This window comes from Mauremys reevesii, linkage group 17, assembly GCF_016161935.1.
Source record: "Mauremys reevesii isolate NIE-2019 linkage group 17, ASM1616193v1, whole genome shotgun sequence".
Lineage (NCBI taxonomy): Eukaryota > Metazoa > Chordata > Testudines > Geoemydidae > Mauremys > Mauremys reevesii.
Genome location: NC_052639.1, coordinates 9,772,791 through 9,792,955, shown reverse-complemented (window position 1 = coordinate 9,792,955; position 20,165 = coordinate 9,772,791). Strand labels below are relative to the sequence as shown.

The 20,165-nt window shown below is 56.9% G+C and overlaps 1 non-coding gene and 1 pseudogene across 1 annotated transcript; one reads left to right on the top strand and one right to left on the bottom strand.

The window, feature by feature from the left end:
- LOC120384957 overlaps positions 1-20,165 on the bottom strand; it is a 394,265-nt pseudogene that overhangs the window by 136,807 nt on the left and 237,293 nt on the right.
- On the top strand, positions 6,352-6,433 carry TRNAL-CAA. The gene has a single exon. It is a non-coding gene; the product is annotated as a tRNA-Leu (tRNA).

The following is a 20,165-nucleotide window of genomic DNA, read 5'->3' as shown; positions in this document are numbered from 1 at the left end:
CTCAAATGTTCACCAGCACTTCAAGGAAGCTCTGTCCTTTTTCTGATGCAGGAGTGAAAGTGCAAGCGAGAGGATTTCTTCAAAAGGTGCCTTCTCCATGTTGCTGGCTCTGGTAGCTTGGCACACACAGACCAAAATCACTCCTCGGCTGTCTGTGTTGGCGGGCTGTTCCAACTTCCTGTAACAAGAAGGGTGGGCAGAAAAGTTTCGCTGCACTGTAACATGCTCAAAGGGCCACAGCGGCCACATTTCAGGCTGGTGTTGGGGAATCTGGGCTAGGGTTGGTTGGACTCAGATCTACATGCTGCAGTGTGGACACCAGAGCCCCAGATTTGAGCCTAGGTTAGAAATGTCTTAATGTAGGGTTAAGAACCAGTATAGATGCTCAAGCCCAGGGTTCTCCGACATGGGCCAGCTGCCTCCAGACCCAAAATCCTTGGGCTTACATTGCAGTGTAGACAAACCCAGAGTGACATACATGCATATCCTCATTAGAGTGCAGTGACACAACCAGTTCAGGAGAAAACATTCCATGCCTATCTTCAAAAATCACATCTGGAAAATGAAAGGGAAATAAACAAGGAAATACTTTGATATGCTTTATTTACATAAAGATCCTCTGCCCCAGCCAGAGCCCTCATCCCCCCTGCACCCTAATCCTCTGCCCCAGCCCTGCGCCCCCCCCCCGCAAGAACCCTCATCCTCAGCCCCACAGCCCTCACCTCTGTACTCCCTTTATCCCCAAACTCTCCCAGAGGGTGCACCCTCCCTGTTCCCACATACCCCTTCCCAACCCCAAACTCCTCCCAAAGCCTGCATCCTTCACCCCCTCCTGCACACCCACCCCTGCCCCAGCCCCGAGCCCGCCCCCCGCACCCAACCTCCATCCCAAAGCCTGCACCCTGCACCCCTCCTGCACCCTAATCCCCAGCCCAGGATATGCACCCGACCTCCCCCCCCCCGAACCTCCTCCCAGAGCCTTAGGCAGGTGGGGGCAGAGTTTGGGGGGGTGGAGTTGGGGTGCGGGTTCTGGGCACCACCAAAATTTCTACAAACTTGCCACCCGTGGCCCTAGGAGCACAAGCAGTGACAGTGGTGGGGGTGAGTGTGCTGCTGGGGGGAGCAGGAAAGGGGGGCTCCTCCCCCAGAGCTTGCTGCTGCCGGCAGGGAAAGGGCCGAGGGGAGTCGTCCTCTCTGGCCCCTGTCCCAGAGCAACACCCTGCACCCCAAACTCATCCCCAGCCCTGCCCCACCCCAGAGCCCACACCCCCAGCCAGAGCTTTCACCCCCCCCACTGCCCCCTCTGCCCCCACCACAAACCCTTCATCTCCGGTCCCAACCACAGCCCTCATCCCCCTGCACGCTGACCCTCTCCCCCAGCCCAGAGCCCCTCCCAATCCCCGCCCCCGCCACAGCCCACACCCAGAGCCCCGCCCCCACACCAAACCCCACACCAACAGCCACCGTCCACACCCCGGCACCCTGTCCTCTGCACCCCTCCTCCGTACCCTTCCCACCCCCAAACTCTCTCCCAGAGCCTGCCCCCATTCCCTGCCCCAGCCTAGGCCTGCACCCCAGACCTCCTCCTCACCCAAACTCCCTCCCAGAGCCGGCGGCAGAGTTTGGGCGGAGCGGGTTCTGGGCACCACCAAAATTTCTACAAACCTGCTCCCCCTCCCCCCTCTCAGGGTTATGACTGATCCAGTGTCAAATCGCTCAGGATTGTCGGGCAGATCCTGCCGGGCGTGTCCCCATCTCACATGTCTCCGATCCTCAGACAGGGCGAGCTGGGGATGAGCCGTGTCTGGATCCAGAGTCACCGTCACTGGGGACAGAGAGAATCAGAGCGTAAGGGGCAGAGCTCAGCCCTGGGGGAGGGTGGGACCATTTCTCACACTCCCCAGCAGCCCTGGTCTGGCTGGGACAGGCCTGGATCCCAGGAGCTGCCTCTGTCCTGGGCGCCTGACACTGAGCAGAGACGTCACTGCAGTTCTCAGCCTGGGCAATGGGACCCACTTTGGTACATTGGCATTTGGTTACAGAGGCTGCAGCTCCCTGCTCCCCAGCTGGCTGTAGCTCAGATGGCAGAGTCTGGAGCATAGTTGCCGACTCCATGGGCGCTCCGAAAAATTGGGAGCTCCCCACCCCCCCCGCCCAGCTCACCTCCACCTCCGCTCCGCCTCCTCCCCGAGCGCACCGCGTGCCCGCTTCCCCCCCAGCTCCCAGCAATTGCACCTGTTTCGCTCGGCCGGGAGGGGGCAGGAGGGGGAAGGCAGCACGCTCGGGGAAGAGGTGGGGCCAGGGTGGGGATTTGGAGAAGGGGTCCAATAGGGGCAGGGAGGGGCTGAGACTTTGGGGAAGGGGTTGGAATGGGGGTGGGGAAAGGTGGAGTCGGGTGGGCCCGGGGGGCGCGAGCACCCACCGGCACTGGGGGAAGTTGGTGTCTATGGTCTGGAGAGGAAAAGGGTCACAGAGATGAGAGCACCTGGTCTCTGATTTACAACGCCAGCCTGGGGAGCTGCTTCTCTGCCCTGAGTGCCTGGGACCCAGCAGAGATGCCCTGGCAGCTCCTCCCCCCGCTGCTGGGACCTGCTGTGAGGGCTGCAGAAACTGCCTCTCTCCCCCCTTCCCTGCTGGGGCTGCTCCTCGGAGGGTGAGAGAGGAGGAACCTGAGGTTGTGCAGAGGGGAGTGAGAGGAGGGAGGCACCAGATATAAACCCAGGGGGAAGCTGCACGCTGAGCCCATCAGTGCAGGTTCTCAGCATTTAGTGTTTGTGTTTCTATTTCTTGGGCGGGTGGGGGGTGTCACAGTCGGTGTTGGGTTGGTTTGTGTCTTTACCTACTTGTTTATAAAACTGTCTTCATGCATTTTTTTTCTCTGAAGTGAAAAGCTTAATCCTTTCTCAATAAGCTGGCCAAATGCTTCACTGATACAACTCAGAAGCAAACAGTGAAATACAAGTACAGAGCCAATATTCATAACTTCAAATACAAGAATGATACACACAGCATAAGCATAACCAGCAAATGACAACCTGTTCATAGACACCTCACTTCACCATCTTTGTACAAGATTTGTTGCAACTATATGACAGTGGTTGCAATAATGGTCTATATGGTCATAGTTCAATTAGGTAAGGTCACACCCCTATCTGCTCTCAATGGACTTGCCTGGGAACGTTCCATCTGGAGTCTAGGTCGTGGCTTCTGCTGTGACTAAGCGAAATCAGGCATGGACGTGGGACGTGCCCATGTGACTGCAAACACCATCTCGTTACCTGTCATTTTCCACTCTCTCCACTGAGGGCTTAGATTGAAACAATGGGGGTTTCCATCCACAAGCTATAAAAAGCCCTGGACACATCTCCATTTGGCCTCTTTCCTGCTCAGACCTCTTGATGATGACCTTATACTAATGGGAGCGTTCTAACCAAAGGACTGAGGACCTTCCAATGATTCAGAAGCAACCAGAGACTTAAAAAGCCAACAGTTTATTCCATCACTGCTACAAGCGTGATTCAAGAACTTTGCAATTCTTGTATGTATTTGATTCCTTCAACCAATTTTAACCTTCCTTCCTTCCTTTCCAGAAATAAACCTTTATATTTTAGATACTAAAGGGCTGGCAACAGCATGATTACTGGGCTCAGATCTGAGTTGTATATTATTGACCTGGGTATGTGGCTGGTCCTTTCAGATCAGAAGAACCCTTTCGGTTGATGAAATTGGATTCCAATAACCACTCATCAGTAATTTCAGTGGTTTTGGTGGCGATATAAAGCCTGGAATGACTAAGGAGGCTGCTTTTCTGACTTCTCGTTAGCAAGTGTGGTGAAACAGAAGTTAACTTTTGTTGCTGGGTTGATTTATCTTATGGGAGCAAAATCACCATTTTGGGGGTATGTCTGCCCCATTTCTCGGCACTTTGGCCTGAATTTGGTATTCTCAGTTGTGACCCACTAGGGCACAGTGAGAGGTGGCTTTTGCTCCTCTGCCTACTGCTAATGACAGTGAAGCTGCAAGACAAAGTCAACAGCAGAGCCAGAGCCAGAAGCTGCATCTTCTATCTTTGCTGTTCTCGTCTTTCCCCGTTTGGGTGCGTTTGCCTTATCTTGCCACCTAGGAAATGGGATTGGACTTTAACAAGAGACACCACAACAGTGACAGCTCCAGCCCATCTCAGCTAATCTCTCTGATCTCCCCAGGACAGCTGTTACCTTCTTCAAAACCACCCAAGAGACCATCACAGAAGGAACTTTCCTTCTAAAAACTCTCCCAGCTGAAGAGAAAGGGCACAGGGGATGCTGTTAAAGACAAGCCTTACTGACTCCTTTACATTTCCATTGCTTTAACTCTGTCTCTGTTTCTCTCTGTGTTTCAGTAACACACTAGCAGGGATGTGAGGTGTGTTTGCCATGGGACTAAGCGGGCTGAAGTCTCTCTCTACCAAACCGCCAGCCTTGTTTCCCCCGTTCAGTGTTGGACGGTGACAAGGGCACGTTAACACCTTTCACTCTTTCGGGGACCTTGAGCCTGTTTAAATGACCACAGAAGTTCCTGCCCCCTGTGTGAGTGGCATGGGGGACTGAGCGTCTTTTCTCCTTTCTCCTCTAGGATGCCAGAAGCCCCATAGATGGGGCGTGGCTCCCCCTGCACACGCCATTAGTCTGGCCACAGGCTGAGACAACACAACTGTCCCAGGGCACAACTGCAACGTGGTGAAGGTGACATGTGGGTCGCAATCTCCTTTGGTTTATTACAAACCCGGGTTTCTGCATTTCCTACAAAACTAAATCTGTTTTCTAAATCGCTTCTCTGCTCAGGCTGCGGCTACGCCCCCTTGTGTCGGTAGAACGTATGTCGCTCAGGGGTGTGAATGAGCCACCCCGAGTGACACAGTTACACTGACCCAAGCGCCGGTGTGGGCAGGGCTATGTCGCTGGGAGAGCTTCTCCTGCCAACATGGCTACGGCTCGCTGGGGGTAGCGAATCTCAGCGGCTACACTCAAGAGCTAACGGCGGGGCCGCTGCACCGGTGCCAGCGTGAGCTCCCCAGAGCAGCCACCACCTCAGGGCAGGGACGATGGCCCTGACTGGGGACACAGTACGGGCCTGTCACCTCCAGGGCACTGGGTTCTCTTCTGCCCCCGGCAGGAGTGAACAAACGTCTGTATGACGTGGTGACCATTCACGGACCGGTGAGGAATGAGCTGGTGTGAGGGGAGCTGATCTCAGTCCAGTGGCAGGTGGGCAGATGGCCACAGAACAATGACCAGCAGGAACACTGGAATCTATTGGCCATCAAAGCATGGAGGCCGAGGAGTGAATTGCCCACGGACCGAACTCATCCTGTCCCCAGAGCTGGTCTCCGTAAATTGGGGTGAAGCACATTGACGGGACACCTCGGGGAAGCTTGCACAGCCATTGCTGGGGCTGCAGCTATTCTGTGGCTGGATACACAGAGACTCATTCTCCAGTCCCTCAATTCAGCATTTCTCACGGGCAAGAAATTCAGAGTAAAATACGACAATAAAATATGATAATGATTAATGGGGAAAAACCTGTTTCTTTCTAGGTGTGAAACAGGGAAGTTCCAGCAGCTGGAGGACACGTCTCCTGATCTGGAAATCAGTCTTGGTTATTGGTGCCAAGAAAGCCAGTGCTCTGAAGGAGACTGAGGAAAATCAAAGGTACCGAGAAGGGAGTTAGGGGTAAACGTTTCAGACTTCCGGAAGTGACGGGCTCTGACCAATTAGTGGCAATAGATACTAACATAGAACTGAAACAAATCAGAGTGAACCAATAAATTATCATTCCTGACTCAGGGAAAAGGCTGGTGGGGCCATGTGCCAAGGCAACAGCAAACGGTTCATAATCTGTAGTCATTTGAATGTGATTCATTTTTCCACTAACAAGTTTCTCTGAAGTGGTGAGAAATCCAGGGTCCGGGGAAGGGAGCCGTGGCCCATTCTCCTGTCGGACAGTCCAGTCGTGGCTTAGTCCTGTTTATAGATGGAGAAAAGAGTCCAGTACAAACAGTTTAATCCAGCGAGAAAGTCAGTCCATTGGCGGATAGAGCCGGGAGCTGGTGGGGGCAGAGCTGATTCTACTCACTGTCTGACCTTGGTCAGGTCAGGTCACCTCTCCCTGTCTCGGTCGTTACAGTGTGGAGAGGAACAACGACAGACCCCACAGGAGGGTGCTGGTTTGGTGCTTAACCACACGGCGAAGGAACGAGAGCCCCAAATTCCCCCTGGTGCTTTGGGAGCCGGGTTTGCTGTTTGAATTCTGCAGTTCAGATGACGTCAGGCCTGGGCGTTTCTCTGGCCTTAGGGGCCTGCTTTGCTCACAGCTGTGATGGCTGAGTAGCTAAGGTGTTAGACTCAAAATCCAAGAGGGTTTCCCTGCGCAGGTTCAAATCCTGCTCACAGCAAGGCCAGTGTTTTAGCCACAGCCCGTCTAAGAGGCCAGGGGCAGCTGAGTCTCCCCCAAACGGCCGCCCATGCAGGGGGGAACACTGGGGATGTGGGGCAGGTCACCCCGTCATGGGCCCATTGTCATCTTTCGAGTGCTGGAAGCCAAGCTCCAGAGAAGTGGGGGCTCCGCCTGCACCCGGCCCGCTCTGCCTCTTAACCCGATGCCCTGCTCTGCCTCCTCCCATCCCCTCCGCCTCTCTTCCCAAGGCCTGCGCCCCACCCCGCTGGGCCTTTCCCTGAGCCCCCTCCCTCTCTCTGCCTCTTCCTGCCCCTGCTGCGCCTCCTGCCCCAAGGACCCTCCCCACCCCCCGCTCACCTAAGGCAGGAAAAAGCGATGGGTGCCTGGCCCCATGGCAGCCCCCCTTAGGGGAAAGGGGCAGAGAGGAGAAAGCAGCAGGTGAGTGGCGTCTTAGATCATAGAACTGGAAGGGACCTCAGCTAATCCAACCCCCTGCTCAGAGCAGGACCAATCCCCAGACAGATTTTTACCCCAGTTCCCAAAACGACCTCCTCAAGGATTGAATTCCCAACCGTGGGTTTAGCAGGCCAATGCTCAAACCACTGAGCTGTCCTCTTGGGGGAAGTGAGGGGCAGGTAGGGGGTCTGGGGGAGGGGGCGGAGGGCAGTGAACAGCAAGTGGGTGGGGCCTCGGGGGAAGAGGATGAGCAGGGGCAGGGCCTCTGTGGCCGGGCCATGGTCTGGGCACCGGTGGCCCCCCAACTTCTAGGGGTCACTCATCTGAAACCCAGGATGAAGTGACATGGGCCTGAGTCTTGTTGGGGCTGAGGCTACATCACACCTTTACCTTCGGGGCTCTACCGCGGCATAAAGCCCCCAGACACGGCCAGAGACAGGGCAAGGGGCCTCAGCACGGGAGAGAGTCAGGCCCAGAGTTAGACGAGGGGGGCAGAGAATAGTCTTCATTCTGGTTAGTTACACGGCACCCTTGCTAGAAATCCTTTCTGTATTTTCTCCAGGTCACTCCCTGACACTGTAGTGCTGCCCCGTTCCCCCGTTTGTGCCATTGAATTGTCAGGTTCTGTCAAATAATAGCAGCAATCCAGCCATAAACACAACAGCCTGAAATCTCAGCCTCCCCTCGCGCTAAAGAGAGAGAGGAGACCCAGGCAGCCAGTTTCTCTGGGACAGAAGACAAAGGACAGAGGCTTGTGGGAAGATGAGATCGGATGCTTGGCTGGAAAGAGGGGGCGTCTGGACTGGGGAGAGAAAACAGCCAGAGCCCACATGGATGCAGGAGAGACCTAGCTGGACTGTGCAGAGGGAGGTTAGGCCTGAGGCCCTGAGAGTTTCCTGTGCTATGTTCAGATGCTCAATAAACCCCTCTCTTACACTGGCTGAGCATCACTGCAGTCTAGAGATCGGGGCTGCATTCTTCCTCTGGGAGTAGAGGCCCCAGGGTCCAGAGGGAGGGGACTCCCTGAGGGGCCCATGGCAGACAGGCATGCTCAGGTCTCAGAGAAGTGCCTTTCACGGAGGCAGAGGGGCCTTTACCCTCGAGAGAGAGTGAATCTCCAGGAAGGGCTGTCACACTGAAGGGGGTTCCTTCCAAGGACTGTACGGGGCTGAGAGACTGCACAAGTCCTGGGAGGCAGTGACACCATCCATGAATAGATAAACAGAGGCTGGAAAGGGAGGTGATTCAGCTGTAGTGAGACTGATACTGGAACACTGCATCCCGTTCTGGTGTCCACGTTTCAAAAATAACGTTTTAAAAACTGGAGAGGGTGCAGAAAAGAGCCATATTTGAGGGATGGAGAAGATGTCTTATAAGGAGGCATTGAAAAGCTCAATCTGTTTAGAGGTGAGCTGATTGCAGTGTGCAAGTGCCTTCGCGAGAGAAAACACCAAGTATTTAAAGGGCTCTTTAGTCTTGCAAAGAAAGGCATAACAAGAACCAATGGCTGGAAGCAGAAATCAGAAAAATTCTCATTGTAGCAAGGCAAGATTTGTAAGAGGGAGGGTGATTCATCACTGGAACAAGCTGCCAAGAGAAGTGATGGATTCTGCATCTCTTGATGTCTTCCAATGAAGACTAGAGGCCTTTGGGAAGGTGCTTTAGTCAAAAAGAAGCTATTGTGATACACAGATGGGCTAGGATATGCAGGGAGTCAGATTAGATGCTCTAATGGTTCCTTCTGGCCTTAAGGTTACTAATTTATGAAAAACTGATGTTTTATTGTGTAGCGGCTCCATCCACAGACTGAACAGTCATTGAGTGCGGTGATTCAGGGGAAACAACTCAAACACCCAACGAGGCTGGCCAGGGGCAGGACATCAGCTTTGAGGGGAGGGGTGGGTGTGGCAGTGACATCACAAAGGCATTTTGCAGGAACTCGGCCTATTGGGCAAGGTGGTGGGGAGGGGGTGACCTCACAGAGAGACCCCGACATCAGCCGGGCAGGACCAAGGTGCAGGGCCAGGCCTGTCTCTGAGACCCCCCGGCTTTGCTGCCGCAAGTCTCCTTCGCGAGGTCTCTCCTGGAGGGCTGAGAGAGAATTAGGATTCACGGCTGTGAGCATGAGGAGGAACCTCTGTGGAGTTTTCTCCTTTCCTGCCACTGACTGTGCCGAAAACAAACTTCCCTTTGAGAAGGTAAGAGGCTGAGAGAGGTTTGGAACCTGTTCAGTCTGATCCACCTGGCGCAGGCAGCATTCTAGGCCCAGGAAACACTGGCTTCAGGTGGCAGAATTTGATTTCCTACCTAGGGTTTGATGGTTGGAATCCCTGGGGACATTGGGGTTTGTCCTTTTTGGTTTCCCTTTTCCTCTTTCCTCCCTCCTTTCTCTTGCTTCTTTTCCCCCTTTCCCCTGCTTCTCTCCCTCTACCAAGGAGGGGTGTGTGGAGTGCGGGCAGGGCAGGGGTATTGCTCTCATTGTGGGAGGTCCTCACCAAGAGGTGGGGATGGATCTGCGAGTGATCTCCTCTGATGGTGACCTGGGCCGTCCTTTGGGACATCTGGTGAGACCCCTCAGCCTCCCGCCCCTCAGAGTCTCAGTGCTGATTGGCCGAGCAGGGGGCTATCGACAGCGAGGAGACTCAGGTCCTTTTGGTCTTTTTTCATATCAGGCAAAGAAGTCACAACCAATCCAATGTACGGGATTAATCTTGCTGCTTCTTCCATTAATTGTCTCTTGGCAGTTCATGATTTCCTCTAATGTTCTAAGTTTTCTAAAATACTTGCTGAATAATTATTATGAACCACTGTTGGTCTGTAGCTCACTTGAGAGCACTTTATTCTGATCAGTCAATGTATGAAATTCAAGATGTGACAGGTAGGTTGAAAGTCAGGAGCAGTGTTTCCTCTAATTTGTTATGTTCAGGTGCGGAATGAATTGTGTTGTGCGCACCAATATGGAGGTGAGGTGTGACACTCTCCTGTATATTGGTGCACGTTACAAAATTCATTCTGCACATGGACGGTGTGTGGCAACGCTGCTGCCGGCTCCAGGCCCCGCACAGGACCATGGTGGCGCAGCCCAGGACAGCGGCAGCACTACCAGCCCTGCTCTGCGGACTCCTGGCATCGCTCAGGGGTGGGGCACGGGCAGAAGGAGGCAGGACCTTGGGGGAAGGGGGGTGGGATAGGACCTGGGCCGCACCCCCCTAGGGATGGCCTTGGTGGCAATATCAGGCCCACCCCCGTGGCAGGGCCAGGCTAGAACCAGCTAAGGCCGGAGATGGGGGGAAAAACTGCACTGGCAGGAGCCCCTCCCTGGCCACTGCCTGCGTGGTGCTAAAGATGGAGCTATGCAGCTTACAGAAATATTTTTTTTGGGAGGGAGTGGGGCGGCCAAGGGGGGGTTGAACCCTGGTCTCCCACATCCTGGTCAAATACTTTAAATGCTGTAAGAGAGCCAGCAGCACCGTGACCTCTTCCTGCTCTGGTGGATTGTTTTGTACCGAATGGCCTAAGCACCTAACCCCAGGTGAGGGGCTCCCAAGCAGACCAAGGTCCCTCTCTCCAAGCCAGACCTGGATGCCTAAGCTCCAGAGAAGGGTGGGGCTCAGGACACACCCCTCATCAGCATTTCCCATTGGGGTGGAGATGCCCAGCATGCTGGGTTTTGTGGGTCCTACTTTCAGGCACCTCCTTCTTCCCATTGATTGTACAGGAGCCTGGGTGCCTAACTCAGGCTTTGTGGATTCTAGTGACTTTTAGCTGCCTAAAAGTTTGGTGCTGTGAGGTTCCTTTGTGGATCCAGGCCTTAGTTCTTTTACTCCGTAGCTGGGGTGAGTGAGTTTCACCCCAGCTGCCAGGAGCTGCATCACTGCCTAGGACAGGGGTCGGCAACCTTTCAGCAGTGGTGTGCTGAGTCTTCGTGTATACACTCTAATTTAAGGCTTCGCGTGCCGGTAATACGTTTTAGAAGGTCTCTCTGTAAGTCTGTAATATAGAACCAAACTACTGTTATATGTAAAGTAAACAAAGTTTTCAAAATGTTTCAGAAGCTTTATTTAAAATTAAATTAAAATGCAGATCTTATTAGTTTAGTGTGACCCTTGCCCTTGCTTTTCCTTGCTGAGTTTTCCAATGTCTGGCACGGATTTGGATACTTTAAGCTGCGCACAAGCTTCTGAGAGATCACTTGTTAACCGGCTCTGAGGGGGACAGAGGACAGATTTCATGTGTGAAAATACCTGTTCACACAGGTACGTGGATCCAAATGCTGAAAGCATTGCAAACGCAATTTTCTTCAAACAGTTAAATTTCACAGGCAGTGACGTCCAGCAGGTCAGAATAGAGGCCCCATGATCTCTCTCGGTAGCTTCAAGTGCACTCCCCAGATCCACAAACTTTGATGTCCACAATTCTGAGCTTTTTAACTGAATGAGCTGCATTTTGAAATCTTCAGCACCCATCCACTGAAATACAGACAAATCCAAGTCGCTTTCGTTGAACTTTTCAGATTTAATTAGAAAAGAAAGCATTGGGCCAAATCGCTTGAAATCGGTCAGAAAATTCTGATTCCAATTTTTGCATGTACTTTCCAATCTCATTGACACTGACAGTGCAACGTGTCAATAGCTCTTTTATGAGTTGGAAGTAGCGGAAAGTAGAAGTTTGAATATCCTTGGAAAAAACTGCTAGTTTCACAACAAATGCTTTCCAGGCTTCATAAAGATCCAGAATTGTTTGCCCTGCACCCTGGAGACAGAGGTTGCCTTCGTTTAGGTGAGCGGTGATATCGGTTAGAAACATGAGCTTACGCAGCCATTTGTCATCCAGTTCGGGGTAGTTTTGTTCTTTTTCTGACAAAAAGACCATGATTGCATCAAAACAGTTTACACAGCCCACCAAAACCTTGCCACGACTTAGCCACCGAATGTTGCTGGGAAGAGGGAATTCGTTATAAGCACTGTCCATCTCTTCTAGCAGTGCTTGAAATTGTCTGTGAGTCAAAGCAGATTGAGCAACAAGAAATTCACAATTCGCACCACTGTATTCGTCACATTATTAAGTTCTGAATTAGAAATTTTAGCACACAGGTTTTCTTGATGGATGATACAGTGCAATTTGACTGTCAGACGGCCAATTTGATCTTCAAGTAACTTTACAAATCCCTTCTGTTTTCCGACCATGGCAGGAGCACCATCTGTTGTCACACAGAATATTTTTCTGATGTCAACTCCTCGTTCTTTCAAAACTTTCCAGTATATCTTCCGCCTTTGTTGTGCCACTCCACACAGGGGTTTTAGGCAACAAAGTTCCTCTTGGATTTCATCGAAGCACAACTGCCGAACGTCGCTTATATCCACGCCTCATCAACTGCCACACTAAACACGGCTGTGTCTTTCAATGCAGTCGTCTGCTTTTCATTAATGTTTTCTGCGATTTCACTTCTGCGTCTCTCAACCGTTAAGAACATAAGAACATAAGAAAGGCCGTACCGGGTCAGACCAAAGGTCCATCTAGCCCAGTATCTGTCTACCGACAGTGGCCAATGCCAGGTGCCCCTGAGGGAGTGAACCTAACAGGCAATGATCAAGTGATCTCTCTCCTGCCATCCATCTCCATCCTCTGACGAACAGAGGCTAGGGACACCATTCTTACCCATCCTGGCTAATAGCCATTTATGGACTTAGCCACCATGAATTTATCCAGTCCCCTTTTAAACATTGTTATAGTCCTAGCCTTCACAACCTCCTCAGGTAAGGAGTCCTAGCCTCTTTAATCTTTCCTCATATGGGACCCTCTCTAAACCCCTAATCATTTTAGTTGCTCTTTTCTGAACCTTTTCTAGTGCTAGAATATCTTTTTTGAGGTGAGGAGACCACATCTGTACACAGAGATGTACACATCTGTACTCTGCCGTTCTGGCAGAGATGGGCTCAGCTCGCCCCCGCTAGCCTCCTGCCAGCTGGGGTCTCAGCCCCCTGCCAGCCTGAGGTTCCTTCCCCCAGGCCAGCAGCGGGTGCTGAGTGGGGCTGCGGCAGGGGCCAGCAGCGGGAACCCCAGAGTGGCGGCAAGGGGCCATCAAAAATTGGCTCGCGTGCCGTAGGTTGCTGACCCCTGGCCTAGAGTCTCGCTCCAGTTCAACAAGTGCTGGGGCCAGGCTGGAAAGTGACTCTGCAGCAATGGCTCCTGCTCTGCCCCTGAGTGTCTGCGCGGCGCAGAGCTGCTGCCCCAGCGCCCCCAGGCTCCCCCCGTTAGCAGGGGCTGTAGCTGCTGGGGAGGAAACGCCCCCGGGAATGCAGGACAGTGAGCGGCTCCTCATGCAGGAGGGGGGGGAGCCTGGAAGGGGCAGCTGGAGCAATCAGTGCGGAGGGAGGGGCCGGGCACCCAGCCTTGCCCTGCAGCCCCCCCCCGGGGCAGACTGACTTGCCTGGGAGAGGGGAGGGGCAGGGAGAGTGTCGTGAGTGGGGGTGGCTCCCCTCCTGCCCAGCGGAGGGGGCGCCCTCGCAGGCACCCAAGTGGGCGGAGCCACCCCCACCAGTCCCCGCCCCCCGGAAGTCAAGGGGCGGGACAGGAAGTAGAAATGCCGGCCGCCAGCGCTCAGTCCGGGCCCAGCCGCCGCCGGGAGCAGACGTGCCGGCGGGAGCTCCTGACTGGGAACCCTCCAGGGCCCGAGGCAGCTGCCCGGACTGGCCAGAGCTTCCCCGCGCCCGCTACGAGGAGGAGCCGCCGGAGCCTCCCCGCCCCTGCTGTTCCCCGGAGGAGCCGCCCGAGCCCGCCTGGCCGGGCTTCCCCGAGGAGCTGCCGGACCTGCCACCAAGCCCTGGTCCCCAGGAGCCCGTGCTGGTGGACTGGCCTGGGACCGATGCCACGGCCGAGCTAGGCCCTGAGGGGGGAGGGGGGAGTAGCCCGGGGGTAGCCGACCCCTGTCAGGCTGCAGACGCAGACGAGCCCATGTCCGTGTGTTGCGGTCTGGACCCCACTGACCAGCGGCGGTGAGAGCTGCTGCCTAGGGCCCCGGGCTGGGACACAGGGGAGTGGGTGGGCTCAGGTCCCCTGCCACCCCACGCACGGGTGGCAGTTTTCCCTCACCCAACGCTCCGGTCTAGGGACCTGGGCCTATAGAGCTACAGTTTATTTGCCGCTCAGCCCCTGCCACAAAGGGCCTGGGCTCTCTGACCTGTTTATTTGCCGCTCAGCCCCTGCCACAAAGGGCCTGGGCTCTCTGACCTGTTTATTTGCCGCTCAGCCCCTGCCACAAAGGGCCTGGGCTCTCTGACCTGTTTATTTGCCGCTCAGCCCCTGCCACAAAGGGCCTGGGCTCTCTGACCTGTTTATTTGCCGCTCAGCCCCTGCCACAAAGGGCCTGGGCTCTCTGACCTGTTTATTTGCTGCTCAGCCCCTGCCACAAAGGGCCTGAGCTCCGCGTACTGTATTTCAGCTCAGCCCCTGCACCAGAGGGCCTGAGCTTCCTAAACATTGTTTACTGTTGTTCAGCTGAGTCACAAGGCGTGTCTGCCTTCTCTCCATGGGTCAGTTGTGTAGCTGATGGTCCTTAATGGGCCATCAAGCAGGCTAAGCAGATCTAACACCAGCTTGTCTGGGATATCACCCAGAAGCACATCACCAACTTGAAATACAGACAGTATAGAGCCAATATACATAACTTCAACTAAAAGTGATACATGCACACAGACAGCATAATCATAACCAGCAACCCATAACCTGGTCTTAGACGCCTTATATGACCCCCTTTACCTAAGATTTGGTGCCACTACAGGACCTTGGTTGCAACCCATGTTCTATATGGTCCCAATTTATATCAATAACGTCACAGAGGGACAAGGAGCTCTCCCCTTCTCTCTGTTCCCTGCAGCCTCCTGGACAGGGTGGGGTGGGATTCTGCTCCTCTGTCCCTCCCAGACCCATCCTACTGTGCTTCATCCCCCATGAATGGTGGGGCTGTGGCTGGGGCAGCAGGCACTGAGTGGGGGGCACCTGTTATTTCAGGGGCCGGTGAGCTTCGAGGAGGTGGCTGTTTATTTCCCCACGGGGCAGGGGGCTCTGCTGGACCCCGCTCAGAGAGCCCTCTACAGGGACGTCCTGCAGGAGAACTAAGGGACTGTACTTGGCATTGTATGATGGAGGGGCTAGCCCTCAACTAAGTAGCACTCGATAGGCAAGGGACATGGGTCCCAACCCCCCTTCCCCCAGCCAATGAATTGAGAGAGGCTGAGGATAGATATTTGTGTCTGGTATCATGGGCCCCTTCTGAGAGCCCTAAACACGACTTTTACTCCTCTTCTCTCCAGCATGCCATAGTAGAGTGAATTGTGACTACTGAGCTAAAGTGACTGATACTTGCTTTCAGCCTTAGACCTACTTTGCGCTAGTGCTGCACTAGTGCTGAGGCTCCCTCGCTAACAGCTAAATTCACTGAGAGCTGAGGTCACTAAAGAGCTGAGATCACTGAGAACTGTGTTAAGTGGGGGGAGGCTGGAAGACAAGTTGGTGAGTGGCTTGCACAGAGGGTTGGAGAGCAGAGACGCATGGCGAATAGAGTAGATAGTGGAGAGCCTTGGAGAGTGGCGCGGATAGCAGGGTGGCTGGCGGAGAGGAGAGGAAAGGAGAGTGGCTGGCGGAGAGGAGCGGATAGCAGGGTGGCTGGCGGAGAGGAGCGGATAGCAGGGTGGCTGGCGGAGAGGAGCGGATAGCAGGGTGGCTGGCGGAGAGGAGCGGATAGCAGGGTGGCTGGCGGAGAGGAGCGGATAGCAGGGTGGCTGGCGGAGAGGAGCGGATAGCAGGGTGGCTGGCGGAGAGGAGCGGATAGCAGGGTGGCTGACGGAGAGGAGCGGATAGCAGGGTGGCTGGCGGAGAGGAGCGGATAGCAGGGTGGCTGGCGGAGAGGAGCGGATAGCAGGGTGGCTGACGGAGAGGAGCGGATAGCAGGGTGGCTGGCGGAGAGGAGCGGATAGCAGGGTGGCTGACGGAGAGGAGCGGATAGCAGGGTGGCTGACGGAGAGGAGCGGATAGCAGGGTGGCTGATGGAGAGGAGCGGATAGCAGGGTGGCTGACGGAGAGGAGCGGAGAGGAGCGGATAGCAGGGTGGCTGACGGAGAGGAGCGGATAGCAGGGTGGCTGACGGAGAGGAGCGGATAGCAGGGTGGCTGGCGGAGAGGAGCGGATAGCAGAGTGGCTGACGGAGAGGAGCGGATAGCAGGGTGGCTGATGGAGAGGAGCGGATAGCAGGGTGGCTGACGGAGAGGAGCGGATAGCAGGGTGGCTGACGGAGAGGAGCGGATAGCAGGGTGGCTGACGGAGAGGAGCGGATAGCAGAGTGGCTGGCGGAGAGGAGCGGATAGCAGGGTGGCTGGCGGAGAGGAGCGGATAGCAGGGTGGGTGACAGAGGAGCGGATAGCAGGGTGGCTGGCGGAGAGGAGCGGATAGCAGGGTGGCTGACGGAGAGGAGCGGATAGCAGGGTGGCTGGCGGAGAGGAGCGGATAGCAGCGTGGCTGACGGAGAGGAGCGGATAGCAGGGTGGCTGACGGAGAGGAGCGGATAGCAGGGTGGCTGGCGGAGAGGAGCGGATAGCAGGGTGGCTGGCGGAGAGGAGCGGATAGCAAGGTGGCTGACGGAGAGGAGCGGATAGCAGGGTGGCTGACGGAGAGGAGCGGATAGCAGGGTGGCTGACGGAGAGGAGCGGATAGCAGGGTGGCTGACGGAGAGGAGCGGATAGCAGGGTGGCTGACGGAGAGGAGCGGATAGCAGGGTGGCTGGCGGAGAGGAGCGGATAGCAGGGTGGCTGGCGGAGAGGAGCGGATAGATAGCAGGGTGGCTGACGGAGAGGAGCGGATAGCAGGGTGGCTGACGGAGAGGAGCGGATAGCAGGGTGGCTGACGGAGAGGAGCGGATAGCAGGGTGGCTGACGGAGAGGAGCGGATAGCAGGGTGGCTGACGGAGAGGAGCGGATAGCAGGGTGGCTGACGGAGAGGAGCGGATAGCAGGGTGGCTGACGGAGAGGAGCGGATAGCAGGGTGGCTGACGGAGAGGAGCGGATAGCAGGGTGGCTGACGGAGAGGAGCGGATAGCAGGGTGGCTGACGGAGAGGAGCGGATAGCAGGGTGGCTGACGGAGAGGAGCGGATAGCAGGGTGGCTGACGGAGAGGAGCGGATAGCAGGGTGGCTGACGGAGAGGAGCGGATAGCAGGGTGGCTGACGGAGAGGAGCGGATAGCAGGGTGGCTGACGGAGAGGAGCGGATAGCAGGGTGGCTGACGGAGAGGAGCGGATAGCAGGGTGGCTGGCGGAGAGGAGCGGATAGCAGGGTGGCTGCGGGAGAGGAGCGGATAGCTGGTTGGCTGAGAGGAGCGGATAGCTGGGTGGCTGAAGGAGAGGAGCGGATAGCAGGGTGGCTGACGGAGAGGAGCGGATAGCAGGGTGGCTGACGGAGAGGAGCGGATAGCAGGGTGGCTGACGGAGAGGAGCGGATAGCAGGGTGGCTGACGGAGAGGAGCGGATAGCAGGGTGGCTGGCGGAGAGGAGCGGATAGCAGGGTGGCTGACGGAGAGGAGCGGATAGCAGGGTGGCTGACGGAGAGGAGCGGATAGCAGGGTGGCTGACGGAGAGGAGCGGATAGCAGGGTGGCTGACGGAGAGGAGCGGATAGCAGGGTGGCTGACGGAGAGGAGCGGATAGCAGGGTGGCTGGCGGAGAGGAGCGGATAGCAGGGTGGCTGACGGAGAGGAGCGGATAGCAGGGTGGCTGACGGAGAGGAGCGGATAGCAGGGTGGCTGACGGAGAGGAGCGGATAGCAGGGTGGCTGACGGAGAGGAGCGGATAGCAGGGTGGCTGACGGAGAGGAGCGGATAGCAGGGTGGCTGACGGAGAGGAGCGGATAGCAGGGTGGCTGACGGAGAGGAGCGGATAGCAGGGTGGCTGACGGAGAGGAGCGGATAGCAGGGTGGCTGGCGGAGAGGAGCGGATAGCAGGATGGCTGACGGAGAGGAGCGGATAGCAGGGTGGCTGACGGAGAGGAGCGGATAGCAGGGTGGCTGGCGGAGAGGAGCGGATAGCAGGGTGGCTGACGGAGAGGAGCGGATAGCAGGGTGGCTGACGGAGAGGAGCGGATAGCAGGGTGGCTGACGGAGAGGAGCGGATAGCAGGGTGGCTGACGGAGAGGAGCGGATAGCAGGGTGGCTGACGGAGAGGAGCGGATAGCAGGGTGGCTGACGAAGAGGAGCGGATAGCAGGGTGGCTGGCGGAGAGGAGCGGATAGCAGGGTGGCTGGCGGAGAGGAGCGGATAGCAGGGTGGCTGACGGAGAGGAGCGGATAGCAGGGTGGCTGACGGAGAGGAGCGGATAGCAGGGTGGCTGGCGGAGAGGAGCGGATAGCAGGGTGGCTGACGGAGAGGAGCGGATAGCAGGGTGGCTGGCGCAGAGGAGCGGATAGCAGGGTGGCTGACGGAGAGGAGCGGATAGCAGGGTGGCTGACGGAGAGGAGCGGATAGCAGAGTGGCTGACGGAGAGGAGCGGATAGCAGGGTGGCTGACGGAGAGGAGCGGATAGCAGGGTGGCTGACGGAGAGGAGCGGATAGCAGGGTGGCTGACGGAGAGGAGCGGATAGCAGGGTGGCTGACGGAGAGGAGCGGATAGCAGGGTGGCTGGCGGAGAGGAGCGGATAGCAGGGTGGCTGGCGGAGAGGAGCGGATAGCAGGGTGGCTGACGGAGAGGAGCGGATAGCAGGGTGGCTGACGGAGAGAAGCGGATAGCAGGTTGGATGACGGAGAGGAGCGGATAGCAGGGTGGATGACGGAGAGGAGCGGATAGCAGGGTGGCTGACGGAGAGGAGCGGATAGCAGGGTGGCTGGCGGAGAGGAGCGGATAGCAGGGTGGCTGGCGGAGAGGAGCGGATAGCAGGGTGGCTGACGGAGAGGAGCGGATAGCAGGGTGGCTGACTCAGAGGAGCGGATAGCAGGGTGGCTGACGGAGAGGAGCGGATAGCAGGGTGGCTGACGGAGAGGAGCGGATAGCAGGGTGGCTGACGGAGAGGAGCGGATAGCAGGGTGGCTGACGGAGAGGAGCGGATAGCAGGGTGGCTGACGGAGAGGAGCGGATAGCAGGGTGGCTGACGGAGAGGAGCGGATAGCAGGGTGGCTGGCGGAGAGGAGCGGATAGCAGGGTGGCTGACGGAGAGGAGCGGATAGCAGGGTGGCTGGCGGAGAGGAGCGGATAGAAGCGTGGCTGGCGGAGAGGAGCGGATAGCAGGGTGGCTGACGGAGAGGAGCGGATAGCAGGGTGGCTGACGGAGAGGAGCGGATAGCAGGGTGGCTGGCGGAGAGGAGCGGATAGCAGGGTGGCTGGCGGAGAGGAGCGGATAGCAGGGTGGCTGACGGAGAGGAGCGGATAGCAGGGTGGCTGGCGGAGAGGAGCGGATAGCAGGGTGGCTGGCGGAGAGGAGCGGATAGCAGGGTGGCTGGCAAAGAGGAGCGGATAGCAGGGTGGCTGGCGGAGAGGAGCGGATAGCAGGGTGGCTGACGGAGAGGAGCGGATAGCAGGGTGGCGGACGGAGAGGAGCGGATAGCAGGGTGGCTGGCGGAGAGGAGCGGATAGCGGGGTGGCTGACGGAGAGGAGCGGATAGCAGGGTGGCTGACGGAGAGGAGCGGATAGCAGGGTGGCTGACGGAGAGGAGCGGATAGCAGGGTGGCTGGCGGAGAGGAGCGGATAGCAGGGTGGCTGACGGAGAGGAGCGGATAGCAGGGTGGCTGGCGGAGAGGAGCGGATAGCAGGGTGGCTGACGGAGAGGAGCGGATAGCAGGGTGGCTGGCGGAGAGGAGCGGATAGCAGGGTGGGTGACACGGAGGAGCGGATAGCAGGGTGGCTGGCGGAGAGGAGCGGATAGCAGGGTGGCTGACGGAGAGGAGCGGATAGCAGGGTGGCTGGCGGAGAGGAGCGGATAGCAGGGTGGCTGACGGAGAGGAGCGGATAGCAGGGTGGCTGGCGGAGAGGAGCGGATAGCTGGTGGCTGACGGAGAGGAGCGGATAGCAGGGTGGCTGACGGAGAGGAGCGGATAGCAGGGTGGCTGACGGAGAGGAGCGGATAGCAGGGTGGCTGACGGAGAGGAGCGGATAGCAGGGTGGCTGACGGAGAGGAGCGGATAGCAGGGTGGCTGACGGAGAGGAGCGGATAGCAGGGTGGCTGGCGGAGAGGAGCGGATAGCAGGGTGGCTGACGGAGAGGAGCGGATAGCAGGGTGGCTGACGGAGAGGAGCGGATAG